Genomic DNA, 16,150 nt, shown 5'->3' with positions numbered 1-16,150 from the left:
AGCTTTTAGAGCCTATTAATTAAGGTATTGGATCGTAGCTTGCTAGAGGCAGGTGAGAGGTCAGTCAGTGAAGCACATGTGCTGGAATCATTTGTAAGACAGTCTACTACTTCTGCTGATTGGGATTTTCACTTACACGTATGTGGGGTTGCATGTGAAATTTAATCAATAACATTATGAAGTAACCACTTTGGACTTTTAGTTTTATTTAGGACAAATCACACGTATTGATATTAAACCTAAAATGTCAAAATGCACCATGTAGACACATTAGTTCGTCAGCATCTGTTACCAAAAGGCATTTCTCACATTCGGAAGTAATATAACAGGTGTTTTAGATACAGCTTTGTTTTTAATGCTTCCTGATGGTTTGTTAAAGTCTGGTCATCATTAATGTTTCAGAGCTCTAATGTGCAGCGAGGCACAGAGAGAGCGCTCAGCATTAAAATAAACATATTAACTGCAGCATTAATGTCTTCTCTTATTTACAACAGCTTTGCCTTATATTTTTTATGTTCTTTATTTTTCTCATATGTTCTTTATTTTTAGTCACCATTTTATCATCGTCTGATATTGTTTCTGATTAGAGTAGGTGGCACTTACAGGGATCATTTTGTGTGGAAGAAGAGTCAGGTAGCCTGTGAAACGCCCTCTTTGTTTTTTAGCCTGAAGCAGAAATCCCAGCCAGCTGACACAAAGAAACCCTAGCTGGATGATAGTTGTCTGTTTTAAGTTCAAACACTCAGTTTAAAAAAAAGGAAAAGAAGGAAAAAAGAAACAATCATCATTTTTATTAATCTTTTAACAGTGTGTAAAGCCTGAACCATGATACAATTGCCAAAAACTGGAGTGACAATTGTTTTGCTACACCTGGCATTTTTGTGTAAGTTATTCAGGAAAAAAAAAACATAAAATGACGTAGCTGTCTCAAAAACTGGCAAAAACCTCGTGTATCAAATACATTTCACTTGGTGTTACAGGGTTAAAATTAGAAATGTGTCTTTTTCTTTTCACTGATAAGAAGTTTACATGCCTAATTAAGACCACAATTATAAAAAACACACAGATGACTGATCTCCATCACTCATGCCGCCCTGTCTGAGAGCTGAAGGCCACTTTAATACTGTAGATATTTTTATATTTGTTGTGTTTTTAACACCCAAATCCAACGCTCTGGAACCCCTTTTCTTATCGTGACCTTTAACCCTAAAGTGTTTGTGTAAGGAGCTTGTCAAACCAGATGTTTTTTTAGATGTTGCATCCATCACAGAAGCAGCTGGATCCACTGGCCTGCATGTCTTTTAAAGCAGCTGTGCCATCCTGTCCCAGACACAACACATCATCCAGATGTGACTCCGATTATCGGCAATTGTGCATTGCGTGTAAACATTGATCAGTGGATGTGTTCAGGAGTTTTCCAGACATTTCTGAATCTCCTATCATTTTTAAGAGGGCTGTTTGTGTTTTACCAATGCATTTATATTTTTTGAGTATACTGTACAGTGTCATATTTATGCTGTCTTTATTAATAGCCAGTAAGTGCCACTGGAGCCAGTTTAAATTCCAACATTTTACACAATATTTTATTATATACTGAACTACTAATAGCCACGATTTTTAATATTTATAGTCTTCAATTTAAAAACAAAAATTTCCTCTAAAAGTTGGTTTAACAGATCTATAGAGCATGGACTCATTATAAAACATATCAAACTTCTGGTGTAACATTTTTCTGATTAAATTTGTGCAAAATAAACAAAATGTTAAATGTATGAATGCTAAAAAAAAAAAAAAAGCAGCTTCCTCATTTCCACACAATAATCAAAGAGACTAATTAATCTTTGACTTGGAGATCTACTGAGAACACCTGGGTAATAGAGGAAAAAAACAGGTTGTCTTTTTGACTGTCGTTGGAAAAACTGCAAGCAGCCATGAGCTGTGGAGCTGAAGGACAGAACTGAAGGACAGGTAGAGGTAGAAACAAGCTCATCTGGCCGTGTTTCATATAAAAAGTAAATAGGAAACAGCTCAGGGTTATCGGGACTACTGGGAGTCAAGCTGGTCATCTTAGCAGAAGGTTAGCAGTTTGATGCCAGGCTTCTTCAATCCAAATGTTCAAGTGTACACGATGCATTGGACATTTCTTCTTCATTCCCCTTTTTTCACTCGCTGTGTGTTTATACACCACTCCACATTTAATCATTAGTTTCTCTTCTGCAGTGTGTCTTTTGTCCTGTCTGCCTACCCTCCACCCTAACCACAGCAACAGATAGGTGCCCCTCCCTGAGCCTTGTTCTACTGGAAGTTTCTTCCTGTAAACCGGGAATTTTCCTTCCCACTCCTGCCAAGGCCTTGGTCATGGGGGTCACTGGATTGATGGGGTCTCTCTGTTATTGTAGGGTCTTTACCTTACAATGTAAATCCCCTTAAGGCGACTATACAAAAACAGCAGAGCAATGATGCAATCAGTTTCAGATTGTGAATTATTCTCAGTGCTTGTTATCTTTGATTCACAGTGTTAACACGTTTGCGATCAATTGACAGATTCTTGAAAACGTAGTTTTTTACCGTAAGTTTAAGCATTCACAAACTTGCTACAGTTTAGCAATAATAGTAGTATTTATTCAGTTGCATCATTTCTAAACCCCAGTAATTCAAAAAGCGGAGACACTTTGAATCTTCAAATTTAAAATTAAAAAATAAATAAATGAAGATAGATAATTTTGGTTTTTTATGTCATTATCTAGAAGTTTTGAAATTTTAAGATGCATAAATAAAAACTGTAAATTTACATTTAATTTACACTTTTGAGACCAGTCTCAGTCATACTGTTGAGTCTTATTAGATACCTCCCTGATATCAAATCATCTCAGAAAACACCATTTAAAATGTTGTGGGATTGAAAGATTAGTGTTTGCATGAGTTTATATAAGTTATAGTCACTGTTAATATTGATCATTATTGCTTTATGATTGCCATTCACATTCTAGTAGAGATGGCACGATAGCACTTTTTTTATGTCCGATACCGATATCATAAATTTGGATATCTGCCGATATGAATCCGATATAGTGTGTTTTTTAATAAATAAAACTGTTTTTTTTTTAATCTTGCTGCATTTTGTATAAGTTCAAACTCAAGTTAAAAAAACAAACACTAAAGCTATTCTGTTATACCTGTATACAAAAAATACAGTGCACCCAAAATATTTCATAGTTCAGCAACACTGATCAATCTAATAAACTTAAACCTACTCCATCTTCCCTATTCTGGTATTTTAAAGAGTACTTAGCAGAAATATTAAGCAACCTAACTAATAGGGTTGCAAACTCCCAGCAAAAAAAAAAATAATAGGGAACCACCCTCCACCTCATGATGCTTAATCGACGTAATCAACTTTAATTTGATGCAGTGTGAAAAAAAATGCACAGAAAGAAATTATTTTTTAAGAATAATTAAATAGATTCAACATCTTTCTTCAACAGAATTGCAGACTGCACAGATGGTACCTTCCCAAAGGAAAAGGTAGTATAGCTTACTAGGGTATATTAGACTTAACATTTACTATATACAGTAATGGACTTCTATACATTTTACATCAGATTAAAACTGGGTGTAAGATTCAGATAATTATTTATTAAAAGCTAGACATTTTAAATGAGAATAAGAAAGAAAAGTATGTCTTTGTGCCCCCTTTTCCCTGTTCATGCCCTATCGGCCCCCTTGGCTAAACTTTGCTAGATCCGCCCCTGCACAGTTACCAGCCGTCAGCTGCATAGAAAAGGATCCTGGTGTAGAAAGTAATATTAAATAAATTCTAACAACAGCTTATCAAGCTTAAACGTCCTGCTGTTGTTCAGCCGCTGGTTTCCTCTTTCTGGTGCGAAGTGGGCCAAAAACAAGCAAGAGAGACGGACTCGCAACAGAAAAGCCGATCAGCTGATCATTAAGCAGTTTCACAATTGAAGTAGCAGCAAGAAGAGGCAGTCGCTCCATATATCAGTTGTTAAGCTTAACGCTGGAATGCTTTACAAACATTCAGAGATGAACTTACACACTTGCTTTACTTCTCTCTGGGATAACTTTCTCGGAGATGAAATACTCAACCAGACCACCGACAGGTCTCGCACGCCACTGCCGCTCCAACACGTGATGCATACTGCTCCAACGTGCTACGGTTATGAGCCGAGTTATGCCATGTCACAAGTTTTGTGAGGTGCTTTTTTGATATTTAATGGATCGGATTTCCCTCCAATATCCGATCCAGTAATTTAGGTCAGTATCGGTCCAATACCGATACTTAATATCGGATCGGTCCATCTCTACATTCTAGCACACATTAATTGCAACATAGCTAAAGAAAATCCACATATAGTCCACGTTTTTGTCTCACTGTAAACATGAATACTTTTATTGATTATATTTAGAAACAGTTGCATAGTACAAAGTAGATCAAGTGCAAAAGAAGCTTCCAAAACTCCTGAGACAGTAGTTTATAGTGCATAATGTTACAGTCATCCACATTACTCCTTCTAATACAGTTTTTTGCTGCATACACACAGCATATTGCACAAATTCACTCAAATTCTCCACATTAAAACAAAACAGAATCGAGCAGTCGTATCAGATTGTCATAAAAGCTGATTTGACTCAAATGAAATGTGGAACAAACGCAGATTTCAGTGTCTTGAGACTGACAGTGCAATTACCGAACGCCACACATCTCCCACTAATTGTTTCTACCCCGACTGACAAAAAGAACAAAAAAAAATGCTTTTCAGCAACATCCGGCAACACACATTGCACCTGTGCTCATATAGCGCTCATCTCACTCAAACTAAACGCGTACATTATGTGCTATTGTGCAAATATAGCATCAGTACTCGTGTGCACTTCCACAAATAATGCAAATCTAACGCCTCCTACTCGCTTTCTTTTGCATAGATAAAAAAGTAAACATTAAGTCGTTTTGATTGGACAAAATACCTCCTGCTGCGATAATAACTACCTTGATTTTTAAAGTGTGCATCACAATCAGAGTGCAATTTAAAGATTAATAATAGATTACTGAGGTAGCGCCAACCCCACAGTACCTTTTTGTACATTAAAAAAAAACACTTTTTTTATGCTAACATATAAGAAGTGTACAGTGAACCAGAGCTTTAATCCAAATTATTTAGTGTGTTTTAAACATTTTTGAGAAACCCTGTCATAAACAGAAGCATAAAAAACACTCACATACACTCACCAAATGATACTGTTAAAAATGCGTTGCACACTGTTGTTGTGACTGTTGTTTATTTTACTCTAATTTGTGCTCAACGCTGCGTACCCACATATCTGCGCTTTTTAAATAAACATTACGTACTTACTTATTAGACGTAATGTTGATGGACATAAATGTCAAAGAACTTACTTGATGCTTGCAGCCCAGGTAAAATTAAAAACATTTGTCATTGCACTAAAATATCAAATTTAGCTTGTTTCAAGTAATCCAGCCAAACTGATTGTCGACAGTTTGATTGAAACAAAGTTTTACATGAGACAAATTTATTTTAAGGTTAAAAAAATAAGAAAATAATGAGAAGAAAGAAATGTCAATTCTATTCTAATGTTAAAATCCTCATCTAAAGAGGGATAAATTGCTAGCATTACTACTAATAATTATACTATTTCATATTTACTAGTTTTTGTTTGTATTTTTCCTTTTTCTCTAATTTCCAGAAATGTACATAAATCTCAGTGATGAGGCGATGGATTTATTTTGGTGTGTTTGTGAGTGTGTGAGGGAATAATCTAAGCTGTGACCTACATTAAAATCTAGCGCAGATGTTTCCTGAACAGATGCGCAGAGCCCCTCTAAACACACACACACACACACACACATACAGAGTCCACTGTAGCATCCTTCAATCTGAGTTTCCGCCTCACAGTATTCAAGAGTCTGTTTGTTTACTTCATTCAGAGTCATCTGTCCTCTTGTTTCTCTCTGTCGTCAGACTGATAATGACGTTCTCGGGCGCACAGGGACCTCTGCGTCCTTTAACAAGTCCAGGCAGTTTTAACCGTCCGCTGTCAGGTTGTTCGCTGACAGAAGTTGTTACTGTGTTTGCTTTCTAACAACGGTTAACAACGGTGGTTGATGATGTTGTAGTCCTGTGTGAAACGGGCTTCATCACTGACTCAGAGTCTTTTAGTCGGTGTCTCCCAACGCGAAGCAGATTTGAAGCCTTAAAAGAAGAGATGGAGAGGACGTTAGAAATAGCCCAGTAATGATGTACACATCAGTATATGTAAAGACAAAAAATATATATATATAGGTGTTCATAAGTTTCTGTTGTTATAACAGGAGAAACTGAATATTTTTACCACCAATTGCTCAGATTTAACTGTGTTCTAGTTTACTGCATATACAGAGTGGTTTCCTGCAAGGCCCCTTATTACTTCAGAAACTAAATTGTTTTAAAGAAAATTGGTAAAAAAAAACAAAAAAAACAACAAAACAAAACAACAACATCTGTTTATTAAGAAATATGTCCATTTTTGTACACATTTTGTGATGCTGGAGATGTTGTTGATCTGGAGGAGCTGAAGGCAGATTTTCAGGATCAGATCATGTGCAGAGACTCGAGCATTTGTAGGGCTCTGAGCTAAGCCTGACATTAATTATCACAGAGCTCAGCGTTACTGTATTGCCTTCTACACTATACTGTAAGCTCCCAATCACTGCTCATAGATGGTACAATAATAGCAGAAGGAACACACACACACACACACAATCAACCCCTGACAGACAAGAAAAATTCCCTGCAACCCCCAAAACACCCAAACTGCAAAACAATCAAGCTAAACACAAGCTGCTGTTCCAATCATGAACACAACATCTCCTTTCCTTTCCTTTCCTTTCCTTTCCTTTCCTTTCCTTTCCTCCATCATCTCCCCATCTTTGTTTCACCCCACAAAGTGTTTTTTTTCCCACGCTTTATTTTTCTCTGTCCTGTTTGTAGCCAGAGAGGAGGAGGAGTGGTGGTGGCTTGAGAAGGTGGAGAATGATGGGGGTAGTGGTGGAGTGTGTGTGTGTATGGGGGGTGGGGTGGGGGGGGACTGATGAGGTCGTCATGGCAACCCCACATTGGCATGCCCCTGATTGGAGTATGTGGTGGCTAATTATTCAGTGCATATGCTTAAAAAAAAACAATAAAGTAGGACGTATTGAAATGCAGAGCCGAGCATCGCGTTGTGTGTGATTAACATATGAGCCCAGCGCCGCTTTTGAAGAGAGGAGCCTCGTTTCCAGCACTTAGTGTATAGCCAACATGCGATTTTAGTGACGCAGTGGTGATGTTTTTAGTAACATTTGATCCGTATGTTTAATTTTTTTTTCAGTTTATGTTAACAAAAATCACATCTGCAGTCATTTAATCGTTAACTTTGGTGACCCTTCTTCATCTTATTGGATAGCGGCATCTAAACAAATGCACGGCAAGGTTAATACTTGTGTATGATGTGTTGATCAAGCTAAACTTTACATTGAGGCTGAAACAAACAAACAAACAAGAACAGCATGCTAATGGCCCTTTGAGCGCTGGCATGGCAGGCGCAGTATACATGTGTGTGTGTGTGTGTGTCAGAGGCAATGGGGATGGAGGGTTTGCTGTGTGAAAGAAACCAAAAGGGTATGGGTTTGTAGGAGGGGGGGTTACGGTAACAATGGCCGGCATTGTTTACCAATCTCCCTCGTCCATTAATCAGGACGATCCGGCTCTAATTGGCGTTTTGGTTAAGCTGGTCTCCAGACCCCCGTTCCCTCCACTGGCCTAAATAATGGCGTTACGCCACAAGTGCCGCCACACATTGGGGAGGACAATGTGCCGCTTGTCTGAGGGCCCAGGATAGGATCCCCACCCTCTTCTCTTCCCCTCCTTTCTTCGTGCCCCCTGCGCCCCCCAAAATAAACCTTACATAGAAACACAAAGAAGGCCTCTCACTATTGAGATCTCACTGTCGCAGGCTCCCCTCTCCCTGTCTGTCTGCCCCCCCACACCCAATCCGACTTCACTCCCCCCCCCTTCTGATTTTTTTTCTCACCCACTACAGTTTTCAACATATAGGAGCTTTATTCTTTCCTGCCGGCTTTAGCTTTAGAGTTGTGGGCTCAGTAATCAGGTAGAAAAACCACATGGGAGGCAATGATTTAAATTCCCGTTAAACTATTTGAATGAATTTACACTGTCCCGTGAACTCCTCTTGACTCCAAATTAAAGGATTGTTCACATGTTCACACTTCAGTATGTGACCTCTTTAGACGCAAATGCTGGTGATCAAAGCATACTTGCAACCCCCCCCCAAAAAAGTAAAACATAAGACTAACATTGCATAATCTTACTGAAAAGCACCACATTTTGATGCAAATTCGAGGTAATTAAGTGTGTTTTTTAATAAAATCTCAAATGCTAGAGCTCCCTTCCTTTTTAGAAATCAGTGTAAGTTAATTAAATTGTCAAATAATTCATGTGGCTACACACCAGCTCATGGATTGTATGCTCGTAATGCTAAAAATAAATAACAAGCCAGAGGAGCCAATATGAACGTAATCTGAGAGCTTCATTTGCGAGCAACAAATGAACAAAACAGAGGTGATATTTTGTTATTTATGTCCGTTATTTAGGTTAATTTGCATGTTTCTTCAAATAATCGGTGCAGCAACACCATTTCTTTGTCAGGCTTTCACACCACAAGGGTTAAATGCTTGTCTGAAGGTTGAGATATTTCTCAGATCCTGTCAAAACCCAATGGTTGGCATCATAATGCGTCTTCGTGAAGCCAGAAAAGACAGCATGACCTTTCATCAAATCTGGACAAATTGCGACGTGACGTGTCGTTTAAGGGTTTGAGGTCTTAATTTCCACAAGGAGCGTGCTTTCGTCTGCGAGCCAAATAGGAAATGTGCTGCACATGTGTGAAAACTGTTAAGTGTGAGATTTATGAAGAATGCTGTGTTGCTAATTATGGCTCCTCGAGGGTGTGAGGGAGCATGTAGGTGTTTTTTGTTTTTTTTCTTCTTCTTCACATCATCAAATGAAGCTGTCTGCACGTGCACGCGGCACAAAAACCACGTGGATGTTCCACATGCAGAAATACCACCACTGGTGCAAATGATAACTCTTTGTAATCACCAAAAAAAAAAAAGCGCTGGTATAATTTAATGTTGCCGAAGCAAAGCAGTCCTAAGAGTTTTCTGCAAAATGGTGGGTCTGCAGCGTGACGACGGGCACAGCGAAAAAGCGACGCGGGAACCGCAGCTGCCCCTAAAAATGCCATCTTGTCGACAGTCAAAAGCCACGGGCAGCGCGCTTTCCTCCTATCTCATCCCTTCCTGCATGTCTCTTGGGGCGATCTCTACAATTAACGCACTGGCAGTAATTAACACTGTCTTGAGGCGACCAATGGCGCGGAAACGATCGGGACCAACATGAAGTGGGGGGAAGGTGCAGCGCTGGCTGTTCACCGCTCAGCTGCCATTTTGTGCCAGTCTTAACACCTAAGATGGTGGCAGGACTGTGACTTGCCGTGTGGAAGAGGAGGACAAACTGGCACGGGAGGGGTCGGAGAAGAGGAGGATTATGGGATTGAAGAGGGAGTCTCTTATTTTCACTCTTGTAGTCGGTGCATTGCTGAACGGTTACCAAGAGAGGTAGGGAGGGAGAAAGAGGCATGATCGGCAGATAGCTGCCCTACACGCACCGCACATAGAGGAGCAATTCTCCCACACATAGACGCACAAAGACGCACACTCACATCACAGAGGAAGAATAAAGTGTTTGTACAGTGTGGACGCCAAACACAACACCCTGCGTTGGTCTGCTCGTTAAAGAAAAAAAAAAAACAAAACGTGTCATTTACATGTGCTTAATATACACAGCACACATGTGCCCATGCATGAACACACACACACACACACACAAACAACACAGCCGTTCTCATGGTATGGTCTGCCCCTGAGCATGCAAATGACATTCATTATGCAAATGCATACAAATCAGAACCAACCATCTGAGAATCGAAGCTGGGAAAAACCACAAAGAATAAAATTAAATGAAGAGGGGGGGTGGAGGGGTGCTGTTTTGGGTGGGGGGGGGGGGGGGTTACAAAAGTAAGACGGAGCGTGGTGGTGAAAGTGGAGAAAGTACAGTGCGGTCAACCAAAAATAGAGAATATAAGCTGCTTCATTAGGCCACAGATACCCAAAGCTGGATAAAAGTCGGTTTTCCGTGTGCAGATGCCAACGAACTCGTACATTTCAGGATGGGCTCAGTAAAGAGGATCTTCCCCAGCAGCCTGATGACTGCTGACGAGGCCCAGATAAACATGCTTTGTGCTTTGTTACATTAATGAAGTCGCGATGGAGCGTAAGAGGTTTGAGAGGAGATGCTGTACATGTGGCTTTAAAGATTTCTATTAAGTATTTCGACAGAGTTACACCAAAGGTGGGATGAGGCATGCGCACACACATACACACACGTCATCTTTCCTCACTGCCCCTCACTGCTGCCTTGTTTGTGACCATTTCTTTCCTTTAGCAGAAGATCAGCTGCAGAGTGGCATCAACTGGAGTGGAAATGATCCAAATGATGGCAAAGTGCCGCTAATTGCCTCTCAAGGTGGTCTTTGTTTTGTTTCACCTCTCTCGCCACAGCCGCTGCCTCTATAGGGCGAGCTCTCTAAAACCCCAGAAGGGCTGCAATTACATTATCAGCCTTTATGAAATGAATCATCCAAACTATTAAAAAAGAGAAATGAAGCCAAACACTGATGAGTCTGAATCTCTCGGCTGGAGATTAGTTTCTGTATTCATGTTCAAAAAATACACGCTGAATAAATGAAAAAGGCCATTATGGGAGGGTGATTGGGAGATACCAACATGTTCTCCTCCCAGGGTGTCACATGCAGCTGGTGCTGCAGGGATCTAACCCAGCATGGCAGGTGTGTGAATCAAACACCTCTACTATGACCACTGCGACAGAAACACCACATTTGTGCAGATTATCTGGTACAGCTGAGCAAACTTAGCTACCCGAACTGAACAATTGTTTTTGTTTTAGGGTTTTTAAAAAGACTTATGGTCTAAAATGTGCTTTTTTAAAAATATATATATATATAGATTATTGAGCTAAATTGCTGATTTTATTCTCACAGCCAAAAACCCTTACAGCACCTGGCAAAGAAACTTGATTTCGCAAGAAACTTGACTGGATCTGACTTCTGATCGAGTGGAGAAAAGAAGACAAAAATGCTGCTATATTACTGCGGACCCGTAATTAGCAGTTTGGGATTGGCCACAAAAAGATTTGAGATAATGAAGCTATCTGAAAAGGTGAAACTAACCCTGAAAAGTGGCTTGTCCTGAAGCGTCAGCATCAGCTGTTTGGAAAGACTTTGCAAAATAATTTCTTGCAGAGACTCTGAGTACATTTAAATTGATTTCAATCGCTTTGGACTTCCTAAAATTGAGGAACACCAACTAAGATCTTTTACTTTCCTAGAGGAAAAGTTCGTTACGGATGTAAATCTGTAAAATTTTTTGCCAATTTTGGGGCTAATGAGTCATTTTACCGTTCACTGGGACTTCAAGTTCACATTTGGCAAGGACAAGAGAAACCTAAATGTTGCACTCACTCCTGAATGTCAGTCGGAGCTACAGAACGAGAGTATCCACGCACTCACTCACCAACCAGCACGAGAACAACTGCAGCAGCACAGGCTACACCCACCACTGTACTATTGCAATGGTTTGTATTGACAACAAGCAGATCTGAGGCATTTTGTGCAAATCAAACACTTATTGTCTTTTTTGCCTCCAGATCCTCCATGAGACGCAACACCCCCCTCACCCCCCCTTCTCGTTAGCCCTTATGTAACACAGCATCGTACCTTCACGTCATCGCTTAGCAGGATCTTTTGTCCACCTCCCGTCCTCCCATGCTGCTTCTTTATGTCTCATTTCTGTTGTTTCCTTTTTCCCGTGCAGGCGTGTAATGGGATTCTTGTTACTTTCGGTTATCTAGCTTTATGAAGAATGTACGTCACTCATACAGCTAGATAACCAAAGATAACAGACAACCCCTCAGGCCTGCGGACACCGCTCTCCTCCAGCAACGCGCAGACACACACACACACACAACCTCTGATACACCTGTGAGGACAAACAGCGACAGGGGAAAATGCATTAAAGAGCTAATTCAGCAAGACAAAGCTAATTTCCTCCGCCTGCTGCACCGCACACATTCCAGAGGTGGAAATAACGATAATAATAGTCATATATCTGGAGTGTTAATTGATCACATGGTGTTAAAAACACCTCAGTAAAACGATATGAAAAACAAAGCATGACTAAAGATTCACAGGGGATTCTGCTGGGAAAGCACATTTTCCGAGCTATTAAGTGTTTTTTATATGACTGAAATGTGAGCGTATTCTTTGAGGAATTCAACACAAAGCGTTACAGCCGGCCATCCAGTGAGCTAAAGACAACAACAGTAAAAGTCTTTACGAGGGGGACGGAAGCAGGATGTAAAAATAGCCCTGAGGAGAGTCATACACACAAATATCTTTCATAGGGTCCTAAAGGGAAATCCAGAGAAAAATAAGCATATTTGTTTGTCTTACAGCAGGTAAACACAAAGGTGTGTCAAGTCTTACATGGAATTATTGTCATCCTTAAATTGGTATCCATTATTGTGAAAGAAAGCATTTTCAAGCTGGTGTTAAAATCGAAAACTGTGGCTGAACATTACTAAAATATTACTAATGCAAACTTCCACAGCCTTAAAATATTTCCTGGTGACTTTTGTTTAAAAGAAGTGAAAAATCACTTCAGTCTTATGTAAATATCTACAATCTACCACCTATAGAACAAACAAACAAAAGCTTTACAAGAAGGTTAAAGGCTTAAAAAATATAAGGGAAAAAAATATAAAGGCACTGTTGAATGTGTGTTATTTATTTAATTATTATTTAGAACCATTAACATCAGGCGTTTTTATTATTTAAAATAATAGAAGATACAGCCTGTGTGTGACATCCTCCACTGATTTATTTATTTATGGAGTTTTGCTGTCATCATTTTAATAATTACTCATTCTTATATTTCTAGATCATTTTGTGAAATAATAGAATAGTCACATAATTATCCAAATTCATAACATTGCATCTCTTTTTAACATTACACTGTAAATTAAAAAAAAGAAAAAAAGGTTTTCAATATTTTTTCATAAACTCTTTGTTGTGTGTGGGGTTTTTTTTAATTGGCTTTTAGCGAGAAAGCGAGGATGACGTCACAGGCATCGCTGGCTTTCAATTAATGCGTTAGCAGCGAGGTGTGATGCCTAATTAACACACGCGCGCGTACACACTCAGACACGCTATAATGGGGAAGATGTTCTTTGATACAACATCGTGAAAATAGGCCACAGCTCCCGTCCTCACATCAGAGTCCGCAAAACACACAAAGAGCAAACAGGGTGTTTGTTTGCCGAGGTTTTTTTTTTTTTATTAAAATAAAAATAAACATGCTTTACATTTTATTTTGCCCCTGCTCCAAGAGATTTACAGTAAATTAAGAGAACTTTTGGATTTTTTTAAATATTTTTTTTATTTTTCCAGGGGCATCCACTGGTGGAGATCATAGTGTGGAGGCCGTGACGTGTTAACATCACTTCGAGGTTCTCACACCTAAACAGCATGGTTTTGTGATGTGTGTGTGTGTGTGTGTGTGTGTGTGTGTGTGTGTGTGTGTGTGTGTGTGTGTGTGTAATATTCCACTTCCTTGTTAGCTGCACTGTGTGTATGTCGGATTTCTGTCTGTAGTAACACCTGTGACAAAATCATTTACCTGTCACCTGACAGAGAGGAAAAATTATTTTTATTATTTATTTTTTTTGATAAATAACTATATTTTATTTAAAATGTTAATATTTTCATTTCAAGTGTATTGTTTAGATTTCTATGTTAGGTGTTAATTAAAGATATCCACACAGGGTTTATGATTTTAAGCAGCTGGACAATAATTAACTTTTTTATTATTATTTTTATTAAATATTTTAATCGGCTATATGTATTCATTTACTGTTTATGTAGGCAGCGCATGGGCTGATGCATCGTTTAAAGAGGCAAAAAGAGATAGTTTCATTCAAATAGGTTTTCTGTCCCTGAAGGGAAATTACACTGAAGTTTCTGTTAGAGGTAACTTGGCGGCGATGCTGTATAAAACGTTCTGCTTTAACAGATTTCTGGGACCATAAAAGGCTGTAAATGATGAAAATTTGTGCTTCCCTAAAGATTGTTTTTTGTTGTTGTTGTTGTTGTTTGTTTTGGGGTTTTTTTTATTTCCAAGAGTCGGCGCGTTGCTGCTGCTGCGGATCTTTCGTTTAGGTGTTGGTGAAGAAGATAAACAGACGGTTTTTTAACGTTTTGCTTAAACTGCAATCCAGTTTAAATCACCTGCAGAGTCATCGGGAAGTGAAGATGGTGGAATCATTTATATTCACCTGGAGGTTGGAGAAGAGCCTGGAGTTCCTTTCTGTTGCTTTTAAATGTGAGTTTCTGCAGAAAAAAATGTTAAAGAAAATCAGTTATTTGAATAAAACTACGACAAATGTAATTATAACGAGCTGACTTTGAACTCAATTCCAACACGTGAATGGGATCCCTCTCCTCACTCTGTCGTTGGAAAATCCCTGGAAAGCACCCTAAGTGGGAAATCTGCCTACTCGGCTCCTGACAGCTACAAACTGGGCCAGTGTGTGTGTGTGTGTGTGTGTGTGTGTGTGGTGCGCAGTCGTTCAGCCGCACCTGCAGCTTAACTGACTCTGCACCGGTGACGCTCCTAAGGTGTTGCAGCGGTCCCACTTCAAATTAGCAACTTATCCACTTGTGCATCAGCTGACTTCTCACTTGTGATGCACTTCCGTCTCCGGAACACGGCGTCAATGTAACGTGTGGGAGGAGGTCAGTGAACGCTTGATCGTGCACCTGGATTCACCTGTTCAGTTTAACTGCTGAGTCATATTAACACCTATATGCCGGTTCCTGTTTCTTATGTTGCAGGACCACCATCACTACCACCTGGTCCTTTGCTGTACATGTGCACATGTGAATTGTGCTGTTCTGGGGTTCAGTAATGAAGAAGACAGCAAATGGATCCTTTGCACGTGTTTCTTTTGCAATCAAAACAGTTTTTATTGAAGAGAGGATCTAGAATGAGCTCCAAATGAGGGAGCATCTTTTTGGAGGAGCTGCGCGTAACATTTCAATGTCAGTCAGATGTTAAAAAGTCCAAACACGCATGAAGTCTGATTCCCTCTCACACAGATTAAGCGGGCCTTATGTAAGAGCTCTCCGGGCAGAGCGCTATGCTGGCACCGGGGTGTATAATCCCGGGCTACATGAAGCCCTGCAGGAGCGCTGCTGGGTTCACGTACAGTAATCACCTTGGCCTTTTTGCTTAGCCTTTCCAGTGCGTAATCGGCTGACAGCAAACAGGCCAAACAACATAAGGCTGCAAAAGGCTATGGCGCCCGAGGCCACTCCAACACCATCACCAACACAGGCCGGTGTTAGACTCTCACTTCCACATTATGATTACATATGAGATCAGTTAGAGGAGAACTTATGTCCCTCCAGTCTGTGAACTCTTTAAAATGACGCAACGTGAACTTAAGCACAATAACAACACAGCATATGGTTGATCCAAGGTCAGCATCAACGGAAAAAACGGAATAGTCCAAAAAGTAAATTCAATGTTGCTTCGTTTGCGTCAGTAAACACCAACCCACTGCTACTACTAGAGTCACCTTTTAGACAAAGGTGGGCTAAACAGAGGGAGGGGAGAGGAAAAAGGGGATCTCAGTGACCATTAATCCCGAGCGTGCAACATACAATTTTATACCAACAAACGAGAGAGAAAACTTATCGAAAACAGATCACCTGTGACCAACCGTAAGTCAATAAAAACCCGCTAAACTCACTCCTGCGGTCAGATTTGTGCACACATGTGCTTTCTGGTGCCAAACAAAAGTGTTTGCAGCCACAAGTGAAACTACACGTCTGCGCTGCTGCCATCGTACCATCGTTGGAGCCTTTATCTCAGATG

The 16,150-nt window shown here is 39.9% G+C and overlaps 1 long non-coding RNA gene across 1 annotated transcript; it reads right to left on the bottom strand.

Annotated features, from left to right (window-relative positions):
- Positions 1 to 4,381: 4,381 nt before the first annotated feature.
- Positions 4,382 to 12,287, bottom strand: LOC102780008 (uncharacterized). Its single transcript, XR_436802.3, has 2 exons — positions 11,932 to 12,287; positions 4,382 to 6,230 (listed from the first exon to the last, which is right to left on the bottom strand). It is a non-coding gene; the product is annotated as an uncharacterized LOC102780008 (long non-coding RNA).
- Positions 12,288 to 16,150: the final 3,863 nt, after the last annotated feature.

This window comes from Neolamprologus brichardi, chromosome 22, assembly GCF_056152115.1.
Source record: "Neolamprologus brichardi isolate AB-2024 chromosome 22, ASM5615211v1, whole genome shotgun sequence".
Classification (NCBI taxonomy): Eukaryota; Metazoa; Chordata; class Actinopteri; order Cichliformes; family Cichlidae; genus Neolamprologus; species Neolamprologus brichardi.
This window is presented reverse-complemented; position numbering and strand designations above follow the sequence as displayed.